At 42.2% G+C, this 21,890-nt stretch overlaps 1 long non-coding RNA gene across 1 annotated transcript; it reads left to right on the top strand.

The window, feature by feature from the left end:
• Nucleotides 1-7,226: 7,226 nt before the first annotated feature.
• On the top strand, nt 7,227-13,965 carry LOC102555864 (uncharacterized). Its single transcript, XR_015623457.1, has 3 exons — nt 7,227-7,577; nt 13,407-13,481; nt 13,754-13,965. It is a non-coding gene; the product is annotated as an uncharacterized LOC102555864 (long non-coding RNA).
• The last annotated feature ends 7,925 nt before the right edge of the window (nt 13,966-21,890 follow it).

Raw genomic sequence — 21,890 nt, 5'->3', positions numbered from 1 at the left:
GTGTGGAGAGAGGGATGCAGAGATAGGAGGATCTCTGACTGGTCCAGTGAATTCTAGCTTCTGCAAGGGACCCTGTCTAAAAAAAGATAAGGTGGGTTACAGTTGCAGATGATATACTACTCTGACTCTACACATGCACACAGGTCCATGGGTACAGGCACACACCATAACCAAACCACAGAAACACACACACAAGACACAGACCATCTCACCAGCCCCCACACAAATCCCCACCCCTTCTGAACCAGCAATTGTTCCTAGTACTTGACACCGTAATCCCATGAACTATGGTTCTTTTTGAAAGTGAGTTGGCTCTGTTTTCGTGTTAGGTGAAGGGGATGAGAGTATACAAGGTCCCGTCAGGAGGAACATTGTAAATCAAAACTTTTCTCCTTGGCTCTTTGCCCTTTTGATTCACACATGTAGGACACCTTCTCCACACCTCTTACAAAATGCTCTTTTCTCTAGCGCTGCATCATTGAATCCTCTGATGCCTGCACCCCATGCCTGCTCAGGAGCTGCCCTGCTAGGTTGGGATGTAATGGCGGTTACAGATCTCCAGCTGTAGCTCTCTCTAAGAGGCACACTGGTTCACATTGTTCTCCCCAAGAGGTAAAGCAGACAGAGTGGGCCCAGGCATAATAAGACAGCCCATTGGAAACTGTTTCTGTGCTTACATCTAACCGACTTTTATCATAAATTAGAGATTTTGAAAAGAATGAGTCATAGAAAAAGAAGAAAGTAATAACCTGCTTCAGCAATCAGCATATTATATCCCCCTGGTGACTCATAACACCAGACACGAGTCAGGACAAACAGGGCTCCTGCCAGAAAGTGCAGTTAAAAATAAAAGCAAAAATAGGGACGGGGGTGGCTGGGAACTGTACCTGAAGCTTTCCTAGTCTTGGGTCCCCTGATGAAGGCCTTGGGGGGAAATTCTTGAAACCTTCACAGGAGGAAACAGACCTTATGGCTAAGACAAAGGGATTTCAGAGTCAAATCTTAGAGCAAAGAAGGGCACAGAAGTCTGGGGTGTGACTAACCCCTTGAAAGGATGATGGTCTGCAAGAAAGGCTTTCCCAAAGGAACTTTAGGACCACAGAGGCTGGGTTTTCACAGTAAAATGACCTTATGTCTGAATTCTGGCTTTCCTTAAACTGATGCAGCCTTTGGAGGGTCAGGGACTTCCCTGATTCTTAGTTTCTACATCTGCTAAAGGAAGATACTATAGCGATTTTGGTAAATGTCTCCAAAAGGTCTATGGTTCAAAACCATGGTCCCTAGTCTATGGTGCCTTGGGGAGGCAATAAAATTGTGACCTTGTAGAAGGACTTGAGGTTATTGGGAGCATGCTTGAATGTGAATATCAGCACTTCAGCTCTTCACGTGTCTCTCCTTGCTTCTCCACCACCATGAAGTAAATAACAAGCTGTGTCACATGCACTTGCTATGGAGTACTGTGCCACCACAGGCCCAAATCAGCCACTGACTGAGCTCTCTGAGACGATGTGCCAAATCTCTCCCTTTAAGTTACTGTTCTACTGTACTTTGTCACATTGAAGTATTCAGACATTATGAAGATGAGTTCATACACACATTCCTAAAAATAAGACTCGTGTTAAATAGTTCTTTACTTCAAAAAGGCAGATTAAAAACAAACCTAAAGAGGGTTTATCTAAATCCTTGATAAAGTGGGAGGGTTGTCTGCAGGGAAGGTCACATAATCACAGTTCCACAAGCATAGATTAAGCCAAGCTCACCACAGCTGTGCTTCCCTTAAATCTCTTATCACAGCTAAGGACTTTAAGGAGCCTAAGCTGGTCCAGAGTCCCTAAACAGGAGGGTTCTTTCCTTAGCCTCTTCCCACCCAATGCAGGTGGTACTTCCTGTGCTCCCTGGGAAGTCCCCCCTAGATACACCTCTAGGCAGACAACTTTGCTTTAAAGGCTGACTTCCACTTCCTGCTTCTAAGACAGAAACAAAATGCTTACTTTTTCAGATGCTTATTAAGTAGGAGTGCTCCTACCTTAAACAAAATCCTACGACACTTTAAATATACAACTTAAGGCCCTGACATAGTTTGTATGTAGAAAACAATTGACAAGCCTTTTCTTCTCCACTACCATAATTAATAGCTGCAGCCCGGTAACTGAGAGTAAACTAATTAGAGCAGACACTCCCCTCCGAGTCTTAAAGAAGGATGTCTACGAAGGAGCTAAAGTCTACTGTGTTAATGATTAGGGAAGAGCAAGACCCATGGGATGGCTCCTCTGACTCTTCCTTGGTTTCTTCACTTCACGTTTCCAAGAGAGGTGGGGAATGTGTCCTGGGGAGAGCGGGGACCCCAGGTCTCACAGTTTCATGGTCCTGAGCATTACCGTGAGATTGCATACTTTGGAGACAGACTTGCGTACATAGGTGAGTTAGTATTCTTTGTACTTCTTTGAAATTGAATACATCACACATGTCATCCACTGGCAGAGTGACTTTATAGGCCCAGAGTAGAGCTCTAATGGCAGGGGCTGGAAAGATATAGTTCAGTGTTAAGATGGCTAAGAACACTCAATGTTCTTGTAGAGGATCTGTGTTTGGCTCCCAGCACCCATAGGGTGGCTCATAACCTCCTGGAACTCTAGCTCCAAATGAAGATGATGCCCTCTCTAGCTTCTGCGGGCACCCCCACATGGGGCACTTCCTTACAGATACACATACATACACTTAAGTACAATAATAAATATAAACTTTTAAATTAAATAAAAAGTCAAGCCATAGGAATGAAGAAACTCACCTAGCAGTCTCCACAAGCTAACTGTCCCACAGTTGATTCAGGCTGTATCTCAGCATAACTGCAGGACCCAGGACTAAGATCTGCACTTTTTTTCTCAGGAGACACCCTCATGATCTTTGGGAACCTATTTCTGTGAATAGCTCCAGTAAGGAGCCAACCTGAAGCCAACACTCTTCCCTGACACTTCAGAAGTTTGTGTCTGAGGGTCATCATCACTGGTCTAGGGATAAAGGCCTAAGGATGTTGCATAGCCATTGTAGCAGTGGTCCCTGACCTCATGTGGCATACAGCACTCTCAAGCTCATCCATATGTCACGCCCCACCTCATTTTCACATAATACTGTTCATACGAGAAAAGTCCAAGACCCAGGATAACAGAGCAAAATCAATGTGATAATATGTATGCATGCATGTAATGTAATGTATGTATGTATGTATGTATGTATGTATGTATGTATGTATTATTCACTTTACATTCCTCTTACTGCCCACTTTCCAGTCACTCCCTCCCACAATTCTTTCCCCATCCCCTTCTCCTCTGAGCAGGTGGGGCCCCCCCCTGGGTATCCTCCCATCTGGTACTTCAAGTCTCTGTGAGGCTAGGTGCTTCCTCTTCCACCAAGGCCAGACAATGCAGCCCAGATAGAAAAAACATATCCCACAACAGCTTTTGGGCTAGCCCCTGTTCCAGTTGTTCAGGACTCATGTGAAGGTCAAGCTGAACAGCTGCTACAGATGTGCAGGAGGTCTTGGTTCAGCTGTGTTGTCTTTGGTTGGTGGTTCAGTCTCTGAGAGTCCCAAGGATCCATGATAGTTGGTTCTGTTGGTCTTCCTGTGGAGTTTTTTCCCCTTAGGGGCTGCAGTCCTTCCTCCTGTTCTTCCATAAGAGTCTCTAAGCTTCATCCACTGTTTGGCTGTGGGTGTCTGCATCTGTCCGAGTCAGCTGGTGGGTGGATCCTCTCAGAGGGCTGTCGTGCTAGACTCATATCTGTAAGCACAACAGAATATCATTAGTAGTGTCAGGGATTGGTGCTTGCCCATGGGATGGGTCTCAAGTTGGGCTGATTATTCCTTGCCCATTCCCTCAGTTTCTGGGCCATCCCAAAATCCCTGCATTTCTTATACACAGGATTAGTTTTGTGGGTGTGTTTTGTCAATATTGCTCCATTGGGGTTCCTGCCAGGCCATAGGAGGCAGCCTCCTCAAGGCTTCATATATCCAATGCTGTGAGGCACAGCTAAGGACACCCCCCCCATTGATTCTTGGGTACCTCCGCTATCTTAGGTCTCAGTTTCTTGCTGGAAATGCCTCCTATCCCCCCCCCACACACACACTGTCAGTTGTAGATTTCCATTCATTTTCACGGCCATCTGTCCTTCCCCTTGTCCCTCCTCACACCCAACCTCCAAACCACCAACTCCCCTCCCAATCCCCTCTCCCACCCAGTTCCCTTCCTCCATCTGCCTTCCAGATCATTCTGTTCCCCATTCCAAGTGAGACTCAAGCATCCTTGCTTGTGACTTCCTTCCTGTCCAGCCTTTCTGTGGAGTAGCATGGGCATCCTGTACTATGGTGAATATCCACTTATAAGGGTATGCATACCATGTATGTCCTTTTGGGACTGGATTGCCCCATTCAGGATAATATTCTCAAGATCCACTCATTTGGCTGCAAAATTCATGATGTTTTTCTTTTTCATAGCTGAATAGTAATCCATTTTCTTTGTCCATTCTTCAGTTGAGGGACATCTAGGTTGTTTCCAACTTCTATTACAAATAAAAGTGCTATGAGTATAGTTGGACAAGTGTCTTTTGGGGATGGTGGAGCATTGTTTGATTATATGCCCAGGTGTGGTATAGCTGGGTCTTGAGATAGAACTATTTCCAGTTTCCTAAGAAACCACCAAATCGATTTCCGAAGTGGTTGTACAGGTTTGGACTCCCGCCAGCAATGGAGGAATGTTACACTTGCTCCACATTCTCACCAGCATGTGCTATCATTCAAGTTTTTTTTTTTTAATTTCAGCTATTCTGACTGCTGAAGTTTGGAATCTCAGAGTTGTGATAGTTTATGATTTCCAGAAATGACCAGTTGTGGCAACATTTGACCTTCCACAATCTTGACATTAAAAAAAAATCAAAATATATTTACCTGTCCTGAAGCCCTGGAAAGCCTTGATGTATGTGCCGTTAAGGAGGAGGCAGAAGAGGCACTCGTGACTTAAGCATCCAGATTGGAATCTCTGCTGCATGTTGTGACACATTCTGTTGTTCCCATCTGCCTCACTTTGTTGAGAAACTCCCTTTGGAGCTCTGATCCACCATGGACGGAGCCCAGTTCTCATGAAGCTATCTGGATACATCCATGCTGGAAATGCCCTTGGGAGAGACCACAGTAGGCTATCAAAATGAGGATCCACTCACTCCAGTTCAGAAAGCTGGATCTTGCAGTGCTGCCAACACATAATAGAGGAAGCAGACAAGAGCTGGTGGTCCTAACTATACTGGACCATGAGAGGCCTGCAGAATTTCCCCACTGAGTGTAGATAAGTCGCAGAAGTGTGAAAATTTATACCAGGGGGATGATAGTAGTGGATTACCTTAAAATTAATAGCATGTTATACAGTAGACTACTGGAACTGCTTCTGCTACCTGCCTATGAGCTAGTACCTATAGATACTATGATACTTCACACCCCATAAGATACTATGGCAGGGGATTTTGGATATGTTAACTAGGGGACTATGGGACAAAGGGATAAGTCAAAATATAGGGAGGAGAAACTTTGAAGAGACATGGACCTCAGGGAGGCTGTCAGAGGAAAGTGAATAGGAAATGGGAAACCCACTATGGCAAGCTACAAGATCAGACTTGCCTTATACAAGGGTAAGCATCTCGGAAGCTATAGCATGGATGTGTGCCCAGGATGACCCAGAATCCATTTCAAGGTTAAATGTTGACAGTGCTAAGTAGCTGCTGAAAAGAGATAAATGAAGAACTAAGTAGAGATTGTAAAGGACCTACTATGTTTGGAAAAAATCTGTTCCTGTTCATAGCTTCCCCACAGTGGCAAACAATGTTGAAATTTAAAAAACAAAACAAACAACCTACTGGCTTCAGAACAGATATAAATTTCTTACAAAATCAAGAGAAAACATAAAGCAGAAGTGGAGGCGTGAGGATAAAACTCCTTTGTTAGGTCATGAGCAAATTCAAATGTTCCCTGATGTACCCTTTCAAATAGCCAAAGTCCTTGGGAAGATCTGAAGGGTTCAATGTACACTCTTTGACATTTGTAGTGTGTTTTCTGGTAATCTTGAGCTCATTGTCTAAAAGAATTTCCCAGTCGCCAGTCAAGAAGGGACTGTAGTGAAGAAGTTTCTGAGTATGGATGGTTTTGACTGAATGGAGCAAATAATAAATTGATTTACTGAAAGATCAGGACATTTGACCAGAGTTATATTAGCTGATACTGAAAATGGCGAAGATATTCCCACACCTCAATAGATTAAGAAAACTACACACTTTTGAACAAAGGCCTATATGATGGTTAAGCAGATAGAGGTACTCATTTCCAAACCTGATAACCTAAATTCCTTCCCTGAGACCCACACAGTAGAATGAAGAAGCAAATTGACTGCCCGAAATTGTCCTCTGACCTATACATGCCTATCATAGTACATGGACACATACCATGCATAGACACACACACACACACACACACACACACACACACACACACACACACACAGGCTTACCATGCATGTGTTTGTACATGCACACAATATACACACAAGAAATAGTAAAAATTAACATATTTTATTACAAGTATATGAATGTATGCTATACTTTCAAAGGAATGAAGAAAAATTCAGAGTGCTGTGCTATCTGAGAAATCTTTCCTAATTTCTAAAACTAATGAATGTCTATATTGGCTACTTTTGCCTCGGAAAAAATATCTAGTTAAATCCTTAGCCTATGTTTTTATTGCCTCTTGGGTCATTAATTCTTCTTTTTGTTATTTTCTTTTTTGTTATTGGATGTTAGAAGTTACAAAATGTTTTAACCCTCCCCAATATCAGACATTTTGTCCCATTCTATAAACTGATTTTCTTTCTGTTGGTCATCTCCTTTTAAGATTAATTTAATACATCTTGCCTATTCTGACTTTTGGTGTCAGATCTAAGAAATTATTGCCAGAATCAAGGTCAAGAAGTCCTTTTTCTGTGATTCTTTTATTAGGAGTGTTACAATTTTGGTTAAAATGCATTGAAGTCCTTAATCTGTTTTGAGGTGATTTTTGAATGACATAAAACATGAGGTTCAAACATGTCTTCTGCATGCTGAGATGCAGGTTCCTTGGCACTATTTGTAGGGATGGTTGTCTTTTCTACATTCTATGTTCTTAGAACTTCTTCTAAAATCTGTTCTTCCTGTGTGCTAGCAGCTTCCGGCTACTATGACAAAAGACAGAAGAGAATTAACTTAGACAAAAGGATGCTTGGTTGATCCTGTTGCACTGGGCTTGTGGTGACATGGCAAATCATTTTAGGACCCTACAGTGGAGGAAGACTGCTCACCTCAGGACAACTGGAAAATAAAGCATTGACCGAAGGATCCAGGATCCTCAGGAAATTATTTAGGGACATCATCTTACCCAATGTTATTCTACTTGGTCCTTTCTTGTAATGGTTTTACTCTCTCCCAATTACAGTGCACCAGGTTGATTACCAAGCCTTTGACTTACGTACTTTCAAGGAACATCCAAGGCCCTGCAGAACTGTATATATGTGAGTTAACACATAGGCTTTCTAGTCTGTGCCATATTTGCATGTGTGTGTGTGTGTGTGTGTGTGTGTGTGTGTGTGTGTGTGAGAGAGAGAGAGAGAGAGAGAGAGAGAGAGAGAGAGAGAGAGAGAGATTATAGTCTTACTTTAACTGTTATAATTTGTATTCTGTTTAGAAATAGGGAACTATTTGGAAAATGTGAATCAAACTGTGATGAACTATTATTACTTAACATCTGCTAGGCTCACTATTAACACACTTAAAAATACTTCATAATAGTGGGTATTTTAGGTATTGGTGAGAATGTGGAGAAAACCAGAGACTGTGCACTATTGAGAATGCAAAGTGATGTGGCCCAGTGAAAACTGAGAATATGACTATCACATAATCTAGAAATGTCAATTCTACATATCCAGAAGCATTTAAAACAACATCTCAAGAGATATTTGTATTTCTGCATTAACTGCAGCATTTTCCATAATGGCCAAAATAAGTGAATTGAAAAATTATGCGGCAGTGGATCCATGAACAAGTGAATATGATGTGATACTATATTTATATTGTACAAACTGAATAGCACAATTCTTTGTATCACCTGTGTAGCTTTGTTTTTGTTTTTTAAGAATTGACAATGTATTGCAGACCTAATTGCAGGAACACTGTGGACCTTGCCTGTATGGACACCCCTTTACAATTATTTTTTCTAAAAAAGAATGCCTGCCATTATTATTATATGTTTTCTGCATTTTTCTGTGCTGTGTAGGAATTGAAGCAATAAGTCACAATTTTTTAATCATACCATGGCTCTTCTATTTTGGGAGAATCCCCCTAATGGGGCTGTGGTTCTGAATTTATTGAGGGATCTACCTTATCTTACCTGGAACTCATTCAGAAGACAAGACTGTTGATGGAAAGCCCAAACACAATGTTATCATGGATCAAGGCTTTGGGTAGTCTTTGTGGCAGTGAGGGAAACCAGTATATTTCAAATTTGGGAATAAAGTATTGTGCCTGGATGGTGGATATTGAAAAATCATTTACTTTTCTTCCTAGAAGTATTCACTGCAGCATGTAGAGTCTAACGTGCCATTTTGGAATGGTTTCTTTTCTGGAGCAAGAGATGGAGTCTAATTACTTTCCTGTCTGGAAATTCTGTGGTAGTTTGCTGTGAACTTGATCTCATGCTCGCCATGGCCTAGAAATTGTATGGCAACATGATTCTGATGGGAAGAGATACCCAAGTTCTTTCAGCTGCCAAAGACCCAGAAGTTTAAGCTTTTCTAGTCCAATTAGAACTATGACTGGGTATAGCCCAAGAACTTCAGTCTTATCACTGACTGTTTGCAGCAAAGGGAGAGAAACTCAATTAAAATTATCAATTTGAGCCCAGTTATCATGAAAAGAGTTGACAGGGAAAGGAAATTATTTTAAAGTCACATTGTCTGGGTCAATTTGTACATAGCAATAGGTAAGTGGGATACGGAAGCAGCTTTAAAACTATAAAGAGGGAGTGTTAGATGCGGTAGCCACATCAGTCACAGCACCACACACTTAGCCAACCAGGAAGAATGATGGAGATCCAGGCAGAGAGAGTAGCAGTAAGTCAGAATAAAGCAAACCAAAGGACTCTGTACAAGCACAAGGATTAGAAAACCAGTATTCAGTAGTCATATTTGAATGTATTTTATGCAAAGCCAGACATGAAGGGCAAGTGATATGACTCTGAAATCAGTGCAACCTGAGGGAGGGTCACAGGGAACAGCGTGAAACAGGATGGAATCAAACCCCTCCGCTGTGAAATCTACCAGCATAAAAAGAAAAAAAAAGCTAACATACTGGACAAAACCAGTGCTGGGCAGATGATTCACCTGGGAAAGTGTGCTGGTCACACAAGCATGGTATAGTTTAGATTTTCAGCACCCACAAAAGCAAGCCAGCATGGCAGTGATAAGAGCCTGTAATTCTAGAACAGGAATGGGAATCAGAGGCAGAAAGATCCCTAGGATTTGATGGCCACCACTCTTGTCAAATCAAAGGACTCCAGGTTTAATGAAAGACTTTTTTTCTAAAAATAAAATGGTGACCCAGTGTTGAAGGCACCCAATACCACTCAAACATAAATCAACAGTCACACACACACAAAAACCACACAGATAAGCATGCACAGACAGACGAACATACACTACATGAATACACACACACAAAGAAACACACAAATATGCATGTGTACATACTCACATATGCACATACATGAACATGCATTAACACACATGAGTATGCATACATACATGCACACATATTAACATGCACATAAACACATACACACATGAACATGCACATATACTTATGCATACATGCAAGACATGCACATATACTCACACAAATGCACACATGCACACACTTGAATGTGTATGTATGTACATATACAGAAACATCCACATACATCCACATACATAATATTTTGAAGCTCAAATCTTGAAAACCGTACAATATGCAACACAATTTATTACTTTGAAGAAAATAATCTGGACCAGAAAGGCAAAAGAATTTAGAAACAGCAGACACATTTTCTCCATTCTATAAGCAGCTACATAGGGGATGAGGGGCCAGCTATGAGCAAAGTCTCTTTATAGGCTCCTTTTGGAACTGCATCCTGGGTAATACCAGGAAAGGTCTCAGCCTTAGTTGGAAACTCTTTCCATGACAATGACAGTCATTCTCAAAGTTGAGCAAGCCTGTTCCTGCTCTACCACCTTTTCCAGATGGTGAGGAATCAGAAACAGAGACAGAGATTGATCATAGCAGATGTTTATTTCTAATAACAAGAAACAACACATTGAAAAATAAGTCTTGATGTAGTTTGGTTATCCCTTGAGAAGAGGGAGTGTGGGAAGGCTCAAAAGAGGCAGCCCCAAGTGGCCTTTTCCCTGAAGCTCCTTGTTCAAACAATAAATTTCCCTCATGTTACCCAGTGCCGTCTGGGGAAAATGGGTGCCAGTCCAGCAGAGCCTAGGGCACTGGTAGTATACAGCTGTCAGGCCATGTCTATATTGCTAGAACAATCCAATATAAACATAATTTCCCCAGCCACATAAGAAAGATACACTTTGGAATACCCAGAATAAACCCAATTATGATAATAAAATTATACAAAATTGAACAGGAAACATCAACAAATCAGAGCAGTCAATTACCTCCAAGGCTTCTTATGAAAGTAGAGACATAAGAAAGAAACCAGTTCTGAAATGGACGAGAGACAGGCCGGGGAGAGAGGTAGAAGTTTTGTTAGTTGTTGGTATCTGAGAGGCATCAGAGGAATCTCAGGCTACCCTGAGCCATTGCAAAAGTTGGAAACCAGAAGAAATGCAGAAGAAGAAAAGGGAACCTGTGAAGGAGTCATGGAGAAGTTCCTCTGGAACAAATTTTCCATCCAGTAAAAGGGAGTGCTCCAATCCTACAAGATATTTTCTCAGAGTCACTGTATTAATAAAACAGTAAGTGATATCCTGACTTAATGACTTGTCATCCCAACTCCTGGAGAGACCAAGGCAGGAGCATCATAGTTCAAGACCTACCTGAGCTGCAAAGTGAGCTGGAAGGCAGCTCTAAGCAAGTTAGTGAGATCCCATATCACAGTAAGTAAAAAGGGAAATCGAGGCACAGGAGCCACTGGCCCAGCTGTGATGAAGAACTGACCGGCCTGACGTGTTTTAGACCCTGTGTTCTACCTTCAGCACTATGGAAAAGGTTGATAATAAGCTGGCATAAATTAAATCAGTTAGAGGGGAGTATCAAACATCGCAGCCTAGATTAAGTGAACCGTGGCTGAGAGCTGTGGTTACAGCCCAGTGATTTGCAGCAGTAGCCACACCAACCCAGCTATGGAATCAGCGCAAGCCAATGGCTGCATGCAAAGAAAATGTGGCACTTATACACATACACAGTGGATGACATTGCTCAAACATGAAAAACGAAACCTTGCCGTCATAGATGGAAACAGGGGCCTTCATATAAAGGGGGGCAAGCCAGGAACAGAATGACACAATTCATACGGTTTCACTCATGTAAGAGCTGCAGAAGTTAGTTAACCTCACGGACACAGAATGGAAATAGTTCCTCTACTAAAGTAAGGGTACAGAAAAGATAGTTAACAGTACAGAAATACCGACCATAAACTGCAGTCTAGTGTTCTCTAACACAGGGAAGTAGCTACAGTCAGAAACACTTTAGTATGGCTTTTAAAGTGTCAAGAAGAGAATATTCTGAATGCCCCCGACACAAAGAATCCTTAAATGTTTGAGAGAATGAGTGGGAAATTTATCCTTATTTGATCATCATATATTATATAGATATGTCAGAGTATTACATTGTAGTCAATAATGTGTGTAATTATTATGTGTCAATTAATGAACTGCTTCATAAAAAGCAATGTGGTGGATGAGCAGGAGAGGAGGACGCTAAATGGAATGAAGACTGGGTTGTGGCAGCAGAGACTAAGGTTACCAGGAGCCCACTGGGAAGCACAGAAAAGTGACTGAAGTTACAGAGACAGCAGAAGAAGGAAGTTACACATCACAGAAGCAGCATGCAGACACCCACATCCTTGGAATGGAGAGGAGGAAGTGATGGCTGAAGAGCCATCAGCTGCAGAGGAATAATTGCTGACCCTTCTGAGCCGAGAAACTTCCACATACTCACTGGAGAAGGCAGTGCACGAGACTGCTGACATGAATTCAAGCTCATTTCACTTTAGATGGGCTCATTGGGTTAACTTCCAAACTGTAAAAGAGATTCCTAGAATACTACAATTACTAGTTTTGGAGTTGGGAAGATGGTTTGGGGCATAAGGTGCTTACCTATATGAAGTAAGAACTAGAATTTGTATGGTCAGTTCCCACATAAAAGACTGAGCAGGGTAGTGCCCACCTGTAGTCTCACTGCTTGGGAGGCAGAGAGAGGAGATCCTAGAGCAAGCTGACTAGCTGGAGTAGCTGAATCAACAATTCTTAGAGTAGACAGCAAGATACCCTGCTTCTGACAAACAAAGGGTGAGCTCTAAAGATACCTGATGTTAATCTCTGGACTCCATACACATGTGCACACACAAATGCACCCACAACTGAATCACACACAGACACAGCACAGACACAAAGACACACACAAGCACAGACACACTCAGGCACAGACACACACACACACACACACACACATACACACATTCAGGCACAGATACACACACACTCAGGCACAGACACACACACACACATACACATTCAGGCACAGATACACACACACTCAGGCACAGACACACACACATACACACATTCAGGCACAGATACACACACACTCAGGCACAGACACACACACATACACATGCATACACACACACAGAGACACAAAGACACACACACACACTCAGGCACAGACACACACACACATACACACACTCAGGCACAGACACACACACATACACATGCATACACACATACACAGACACAAACAGACACACATGCACAGACACACAGACACACACATGCACTCATGCATGCACTGATACACACAGATACACACACATGCACACACACACATGCACACACATAGATACACACATTCACTCATGCACAGTCACATACAGGCACTCAGACACATGCAAACACACACATACGCACACATACTGCAGTTTTGTTCATGAACAGTGTATATATTTACTTGCTATCTCTGAAATGAAATCATGCTATATTATTCTGAAAACTTTATTTGTAGTCGAACTTTCTTCTTTGCTTATATCTACTTTTTCTTATTTTTCATTTCAATATGTGAATCATTTTAAGTGAAATGAAGTTTTCTTGTTGTCAAAAAATATTCACCATCGATACTTGCAGGCGATGTGTGCACCGATGAACTCTGTAAGTATCTTTGTGATCCCTCAAGGTGGATTGCGGTACACTAATAATCTTAGGGTCTGGGAGGCTAAGGCAATAGGACTTGGGAACATGGTGGGGAGGGAGCAGTCTATCTAAACAACATAGAAATAAGTAAAACTAAAAAGAAAACAGAAGGAGGGAGAGGGAGTGGGGAGAGAGGAGGAGATGGGAGGGGAAAGCAGAGAAGCTTTTAAAAAAACTCATTGGCATATAGAAAAATGCAAAAATAACCATAATATGCATTTATCCACCAGATTAATAATTACCAGCAATTGCAACCCCCACTGGATCATGGCGAGGGATGGAGAGGTCTTGCTTGATGCTCAAGTGCACAGCACCCAATGCTTATCCACCTCAGGCGATAATGGTTGAGGAACATGCTGAACCTCTGGTTCAGACAGATCACTATTTCCAGATGATTATCCCACACAGTTCAAATCAAGAAACACCAGAAATGCCCAATGGTTCCCCATCTTAAAATGACGCTGCATAAATGAAATCCACAGCAATCCCCAGGGGAGGGATGCTTTTCCTCACTATAAAGAACCTGTATTCCTGGGAATAAGTCTGTTGACAGAAAAGTTGCTTTATTTATTCTCAGAATCATGCGACCAATGTTTAGGTAGGGATCCACAGAATCGCCTTCTGTTGCAGTCTCACGGTTCCATCAGTGTCCTTATATGAGATCCTGTTCATTCCTGCACCATCACATTATATTTTTGCCGAGGATCTTTGCTAGCAGTTTATTGAGATTATTTTCCACAAGAATCAATTTTGGCATTTTCCTCTTCTTCACTTTGTTTTTCACTCTTTCAAATCAAATTTCAATCTTGCACATTACTTCTCCTTATGCTGTATTCAGTGTTGACAGAAAAGAGGGAAATTTGTGTTCACTGCTGCTCCAAATCAATATAGAGACACAAGGGAAAATCAACAAGCAAGAATCTTAGAGACATTTCACAGAGGATTTACAAATGGATATTCTGCATATGAGAAAGCCTGCAAAAAAAAGCCCAATCAAGATAGGAATCAAGAATATGAAGTAACTATAAATATTGATGGCAGAGATATGACTTTGCATGGCTCAGAAAACTTTATGCATCTATTAAAATCAAACATGCATATTTAACAACTGCACAATTTCACTTTTAAGACTATCTAAAATAATTACTCAGATATCTCAAAAGACAGATACAAGGTTATTCTTGGACATGACACAAATATTCTTAGTTTGCTGGGAATAATTGCTACTTTTTGCATTTCACACAATTGACAATGTGTCTGAGTATTTTGTTGTTGTTGTTGCTGTTGTTGTTTTGTTTTGCTTTTCAACTTGACATAAACTAGAGTTAGGAAGAAGTAACCTCACCTAGGAAAATTCCTCCACCAGATTGCCTGTCAACAAGTTTGTTGAGGCATTCTCTTGATTGATGATTGATAATTGATGTGGGAGAGCCCAGACCACCAGAGGTGGTGCTATATCTGGGTGGGTGGTCCTGGGTTGTGTAGCAAAGCAGCTGAACATGCCATGGGGAGCAAGCCAGTAAGCAGCATTCTTCCATGCTATTCCTTCCCTTACGTCCCTTGCTGTGAAACTTTGACCTGGGAAACAAGATGTATAAAACAAGAAAAGACTTTCTTCCACAAAGTGGTTTTAGTCAGGGTTTATTATGAGGATAGAAAGTAAACTAGGACACCATGAAATCCTCTGGTATCATGACCAAGTCTTACCCAACTGCAGCAAGAGACACCATGGGGAGACTGTGCTGGTTACTTGTATGTCAACTTGACACAGGCTAGAGTCATCTGAGAGGAGAGAACCCCAGTTGAGAAAATCCTCCAATAAGATTAGGTTTTAGGCAAGCTTGTAGAACTATTTCTCTCTGTCTCTCTCTCTCTGTCTCTCTCTCTCTCTCTCTCTCTCTCTCCTTTTTTTTTTTTTTTTTTTTTTTTTTTTTTTTTTTTTTGGAGCTGGGTACCGAACCCAGGGCCTTGCGCTTCCTAGGCAAGCACTCTACCACGTAGAACATTTTCTTAATTGATGAATGATGAGTCTTGCCTAATGTGGGTCTTGCCATCCCTGATCTGGCAGTCCTGGGTTCTATAAGAAAGCAGGCTTCTCAAGCCAGGAGAAGCAAGCCAGTAAGCTGTGCTCTTTCATTGCCTCTGCATCAGACCCTGGGTTCCTGCCCTGTTTGAGTTTCTGCTTTAACTTACCTCAATGATAGGTTGCCACCTGGAAATATAAGCTGAAATAAACCCTTTCCTACTCAACCTGCTTTTTGGTCATGGTCTTTTATCATAGCAATAGTAACCCTAAAACCAAGGTTCATTATTGAATGAACAGACAGAAAGAAAGGCCCCTTTTCTTAGAGTCCACAGAGTATCTTTATTTATATCAAGTTCCAGGAGCAAAGTAGTGATGAGGGTAGGAAAAGAGGTTATTTTTGGAAAGAAGGGCATTGACAACTGAAGTGGAACCCAGTCCCTTTTGGAAATGTCTCCTACTTCCTCCTGTTTCTGTGGCTAACATATTTATTCCATTAGACCTATTTATTAATCAAAAGAGTCATAGTCTTAAAACTCTATCCCTCTTCTTACATCTAACTGTTCAAAGGCTTTCCAAATGCCTTTATATGTGTATTCTTGGGTGATTTCCAGGGTCACAGTGGAATGACGTGAATTAAGACTTTAAAGCATAATAATTCAACTGAATTTCGCAGCTTGACATGGATTCTTCTGACTCTAATCGAGTCTTTCCTTGTTACTTACTCATAGCTTCACACTGCATCACTCTGTACATAACTTGCTCCCAAGATGAAGCTGATATCAGGTGAAACCATACAACCCATGAAATACCTACTCGTAACCAGGCATCACCCCCGGTTTCAGAGCAGCATGAACAATTCAGTGTTCAAAGAGTTAAGCCTAAGATGACTTGAGAGGTGATATAGTTCAAAGCCCTTGCCAATAACTCTGCATTTTGGGCCGTATGCGCCAAGTGAAATTTCCCTGTGTAAGAAAATGAATGAGGCAAATTACTGGTGATGTCATCAACGTGATCACTGCTAATGACTATTTTACTCTTGGGATTGCCTGGTGCCGCACTGGCAGGGGTGAGGGAGCTCATTTCTACAAATCTCTTTTGATTGTTTGTGAGGCATTTTGCATGTTGTAAAAGCTGAATGTCAGGAGATGATAGATAGATCAGGGCTTGAGTATAACGCAGGGGTGGGGGAAGGAAAGCGTGTTCTTTGCCCTTCTTTGGTGATTTCAAGGGCTTTGCTCCTGGTGATGTGTATTTAAACAATTATATTTTCTCTAAAATAAAAAGTGCAATCATTACTTAATATTATACTATGTGGTTTATTTCCAGAAGTGGGTTGAGAGTTTTAGAATTTGAGGGAAGTAGAAGACCTAATTTTAATGTGACATATCCTGGTCTAGATTTGTGATCATTGTCAATTGAGTGACTTATTACTCTAGAATTAGTGATTATCAAGAGTTCAGGCTTATGCTTGCTCCTACTTTACAAACCATCCTTTTGCTTTCTGCTGCATATAAGCATCTTCCTCTGGGGATGAGAAACACAAGAACTGGGATGGTAAGAAAAGTAAACAAGAGTCACATTGGTAGGTGGGGAGGAAAAGAAAGAAGCCAGCATGTGCAAAGATACTCAAACCATGGCCTGTTGAGAGTGGATATTGTTTGCACCGAGGCATTCTTTCCACCTAGACTGTCTGTTAGAGGTGAGTAACTTGACTGGGTCACAGCCCCATGACACTGACCTCCAAAAGTAGCTGGATGAAACATATCACCGTGTCACTGCAAAACATGATGCCTAGCTTCTGAAGTACCAAGGGCAGAGTCACTCATAGAACAGGAAACAACTGATAGGCAGCTGTGACAGTTAAGGGCAAAGCTAGCTTCAGAAAGTCATAGTGTTCAAGACGAAAAGGTAGTCCTTGGTTGTACTTTTGCTTCTGCCATCTTAAATTTGCCAATAACTTAATTTTTTTTAAAAAAAAATGTATGTGTATGGGTGCAAAGTCAAGTGTGTGTATGTAGGGAGTACTAGAAAGGGTGTCAAGTTCCCTGGAGTTGGACTTACAGGTACTAGGGTGCTGCTACATGTGAGTGCTAGGAACCCGGTTTGGGTACTCTGAAAGAACATTAAGTGTTCTTAAGCACCGAGCCACCACTTTCTAGAAATATATACGGTAGTGTTTTGCTTTGTGAGCCACCTTGGGATGGCTTCTCAGCAAATCAGACAGTGATGTTTTGAGGAAATAACACTGAAAACTGCAAGCTATGCAAGCTTATTTTGGGTGGCATGGATCAGGGTGAGCATTTTTCCTTTCTCCAAAGAGCAAGCAGGTAGATGTGACATAGTCATCCAAAATGGTTCAATACCCTGAAGTTTCCTGTATCCGAAGCTCTTCCTTTTAAAGGTTTGTTTAATGTTTAAAGATTGCATGCTTCCACGTGTGGTTATGTGCACACTAGTGCATGTGTTGACTGTGAAAGCCAGGAGAGGGCATTGGATCCCCTAGAACTGGAGTTATAGGTAGGAGCCACCTGACATTAAGTGCTGGGAGCAGAGCCCAGGTCCTTTGCCAAAGAATTGTGCATGCCTGTGCTAAGCCAACTTTCCAGTTTACTTCCAAAATTTCTATTTGAAGTTCTTGAAAGAAGGAAATCTCTGCTTGATAACCCATCAAGACTTAAGAACGATTGAAAATGGGAGAGGAACATTAGATACACTTATCAATTATGAAGTTCTGACCAATTTTCTGCCACTGAATGTCCCCCCACCAGTTCAATTGAGGCTATAAATATAGATCACAGTTTCATTACCAAGATTTTAAAATACCAAAGAGACAGAGAGGACAATTGTACCGGCACCTGGGAAATTCTAGAATCTTTACAAAGTGAAGAAAAGGAAGATCTCTATTGTCAAGCATATTTCCTCTGTCAAGTGCCATGATTGACATGATAAATATAGTGTTTCTTTTCATTTCCTCATGGCTTCAAGCAGAGTAGACTGTTATCATTTGCTCTGAATGAGAAAATGGATTCAGAAGGAGAGTGAATCAGACAGCTACACAGCTGATTCCTTCTAGTCTTGCTACCTGGAAACCTGGGGCTACTACTACAAAAACCTACCCTGGCTTTTCATGTTCATCTGGTCAACCTGTTATTGTTCTATTTTCCTTGTGTCATGTACCTCTCTACTCAAGCCTCTCCATCCCACTGAAACAGGAAAAGTGGGATTTGGGTAGATGAGTGGGTGTTTCAGTTCATGATGGTCATCTGTGCACAGTTCCCAACTAAGAGAGCTCAGAAGAGCAAAACAAAGAAAAGTGTAGATCTGGAAGGTGGCAAGGTGTGGGACCATGAAAGGCATCCTGGTCCCAGGTTGAGGAGGTTTGAAACCCCACTGAAAGGTTTGGTACACCTTTTGCCTGACTCCCAGGAAACCAGGCTTATCACTAGCCTGCAGCCCTCCATATTTGTGGCCATCAGTCCCATAAGGGAGATGCCCCAAGCCCCTCCATAGGTAGAGGACATGACCACAGGTCACACAGGGTTAAGACAGATCTCCATTAAAATGAGGTACCTAAAGGCCTGGAGGCTTAGCCAATCACCGTTTCTTCCCAGGCACTCCTTCTTGCAAAAAGGTATTTAATCTCAGGCCCACTCTGAGAAGTTGGGTATGGATTTATTCATCTGCTTTCCATGGTGACAATAAACACCTTAAAGCCATGGACTGCTTCTTTTCATCCATATCAGCCGTGGAGCACCAGAGAGAAGGTCTTTGCCTAGAGAGCTACCGTCTAATCTCCCAAAGAAAGCCTCCCTGTGCACCCAGTTGCAGCACCCACCAAGATCAAGCCTACCACTGTTCAACCAAGGACTACTATCCCCTCCCCTTGCGGGGCAGTTGGAGCTCACCCTCCTTCCCCTTCAGCCCTGGGTTAGATCCAGCCCCACAGGCCCCCACTCAGCTCTCAGCTCTTCTGCAGCATCCCTGCGGCATCCCAGCGGCACCTGGATGACCAAGAAGCTGACAACAAGACAGACCTCAGGCCCATTGCAGACCGGGGACCCCCGAGCCAGCTCCAGCTGTGTCCTGTGCCTCAGACTGTGGTTCCCCACCCCAGGAGTAGTGTCCTAAGGCTTCCCACAGCCCGACACCCACCCGGCAGTGGCATGGGTAAGCATGGTCAATCTTCCCGTGGACACTGGACATTGCCCTCTCCCCCAATAACCCTACAACAAGGTGTGATTCACATGCTAGTTACCTGATTGGAAACAGATGAACAAAACTAGATGTCATCTTATTTTCAGATAACAGACCTATCCTGTGAACAGACTATCTTGTGGCATTTCACAGATGATGAAAAGTACTGATACTGATGCCCAGTTATTAAAATGAAATAGATTTCACTAGTCCATGGTCATAGGCATAAAGATGCTACAAGAAGCTGGCCTTGGAGAGAGTTAAGACTGGCTGGTACCAAATCCTACCTTTGCTGTTTACCTAAGGTTTGTAACCTCAGCAGGGCGTTGTAAGAAATGAAACCTGGCAAATATGAGTGACAGAACCTCAGACAGAATACTAGATCTGAGAACTGGAGCTTCACTGTCCTTCATTAACACACACTCTCTCTCCTTGACTTCCACCCTGAAATCTGGTACCTTAGCCTTCATCATTTCCTGTCCATGACACTGTCCGAGCCCCTTAAAATGTGTCTTTGTTCCTTAATTCTTTCTTTAACTTATCAACTCTTCCGGTCTTTTAAACCAAAAATGTCAGTCATTCACCAGCTCAAAATCCTCCCCTGCTGGACACCCTCTGCTCCATCCAAAGAAGAATTATGAGGATACTCTGCAGAGGATTCAAGGCACAGTGACATCATCATGCCTTTCTGGGCTCACTGATAAATATCCTGCTGACTACCCACTGTTCTCTGTACAGGAAAGCATCTAACTGCTGCCTGGAGTTCTCCCTTCCACCTCAATTTCTTTGTCTATTAATATTCCACTCATAATCTATTCAGGACCTTTCAATGGATGGTTGCTGTGTCAGCTCTCATAGGTCAGGGTGTTTTTTTTTTTCCCTCTGTAAAGCCTCCTGTGGAGACTGCCTCTTCCAAGCTCTTCCTGTACTGCAACTGGGGCATTATTTAACTATAGCAACCACTGCTATAGTTAACAGCTTTCCTGTCAAATGTGTTTTGTGTCTTGACTGGATTCAGAACGTACATCTAGGGACCACTGCCCCTTGGCATAGCATTTCACTCCATACAGACTCTTGACCAATGCTTACTGACTAGATCAATCTGAAGTCATTCAGATTGGCCAGAGTAGATAGTTTCTCAGCCATATTCTACTGCTTATACAGTAATCAGGGCTGTATTTTCTTTTGTTTTATTTGTGAAGAGCTCAAGGCACAGATGCTAGGCAAGTACACCTAAGAAGCCATATCCCCAGACTGAGGTGTGTGTGTGTGTGTGTGTGTGTGTGTGTGTGTGTGTGTGTGTGTGTGTGTGTGTGTGGTGTACTGGTAATTATTCTGGGACTTATTGTAATCTATGGAGAACATTAGCACATTATCAAATCCATGATTTAATAGAAACTGAATGGCTCTGTGTTTCTATGGCAGAGATAGAACTCATCATTACAGAAGATGGAAAACATCTTAATTTCCATTCCAGATCTTCTTTAGATGTGACATCCCTAGAGATGTGACAGTCATATGTCTTATGAGGAAGGACTACCTCTCTTCCAGTTGTTGGTAGAAATGTGGGAGATATGCTCCACATGTTACCGCTTTTAGGTGTTCTCTGGGCAACAGAAAGCTACCTTGCTCAAGGTCACGTGTGTCTGAGAATAACCCCCACCCAGTGTCTGATTGAGAGCGTTGGAGTCTGGCTACTATGGCATAATATGCGAGAACTCCAACCATTTTAGCTCTAGTGCTTTCCCTAAGGCTGGCTAAATGTGAGGTTGACAGTAGGAGAGGGCATTGACATTGCAGAGCCATAAGGACAGTTAAATCTTTATTAATGTCAGATGGTGGTGTTAAATTATACAAGTCCAAGAATATATCATGATTTCAGCCAGTGGCAAGAATAAAGTGGCAGGCAAGAAGGCCTTAGTTACAGAGTCAGAAAGATGGTCAACATTAGAAAGTACCCCGTGCTTAAAATACATGGAAAGCCAATAAGGGCAGACCGTATTACATCACTAGATGGAACTGAGGATGCATGATAAGGTAGCTGAAAACAATGACCTCATTGAAAGAAATTCTGATTTTGAAGAGTTCTGTATCTGAGCCAGTGTTTATATTGAGAGCCCATTAAATAAAAACAGACAGAATGAAGA

This window comes from Rattus norvegicus, chromosome 6, assembly GCF_021556685.1.
Source record: "Rattus norvegicus strain SHRSP/BbbUtx chromosome 6, alternate assembly SHRSP_T2T, whole genome shotgun sequence".
Classification (NCBI taxonomy): domain Eukaryota; kingdom Metazoa; phylum Chordata; class Mammalia; order Rodentia; family Muridae; genus Rattus; species Rattus norvegicus.
The sequence above is the reverse complement of the archived record's forward strand: the minus strand, read 5'-3'. Positions and strand labels throughout refer to the sequence as shown.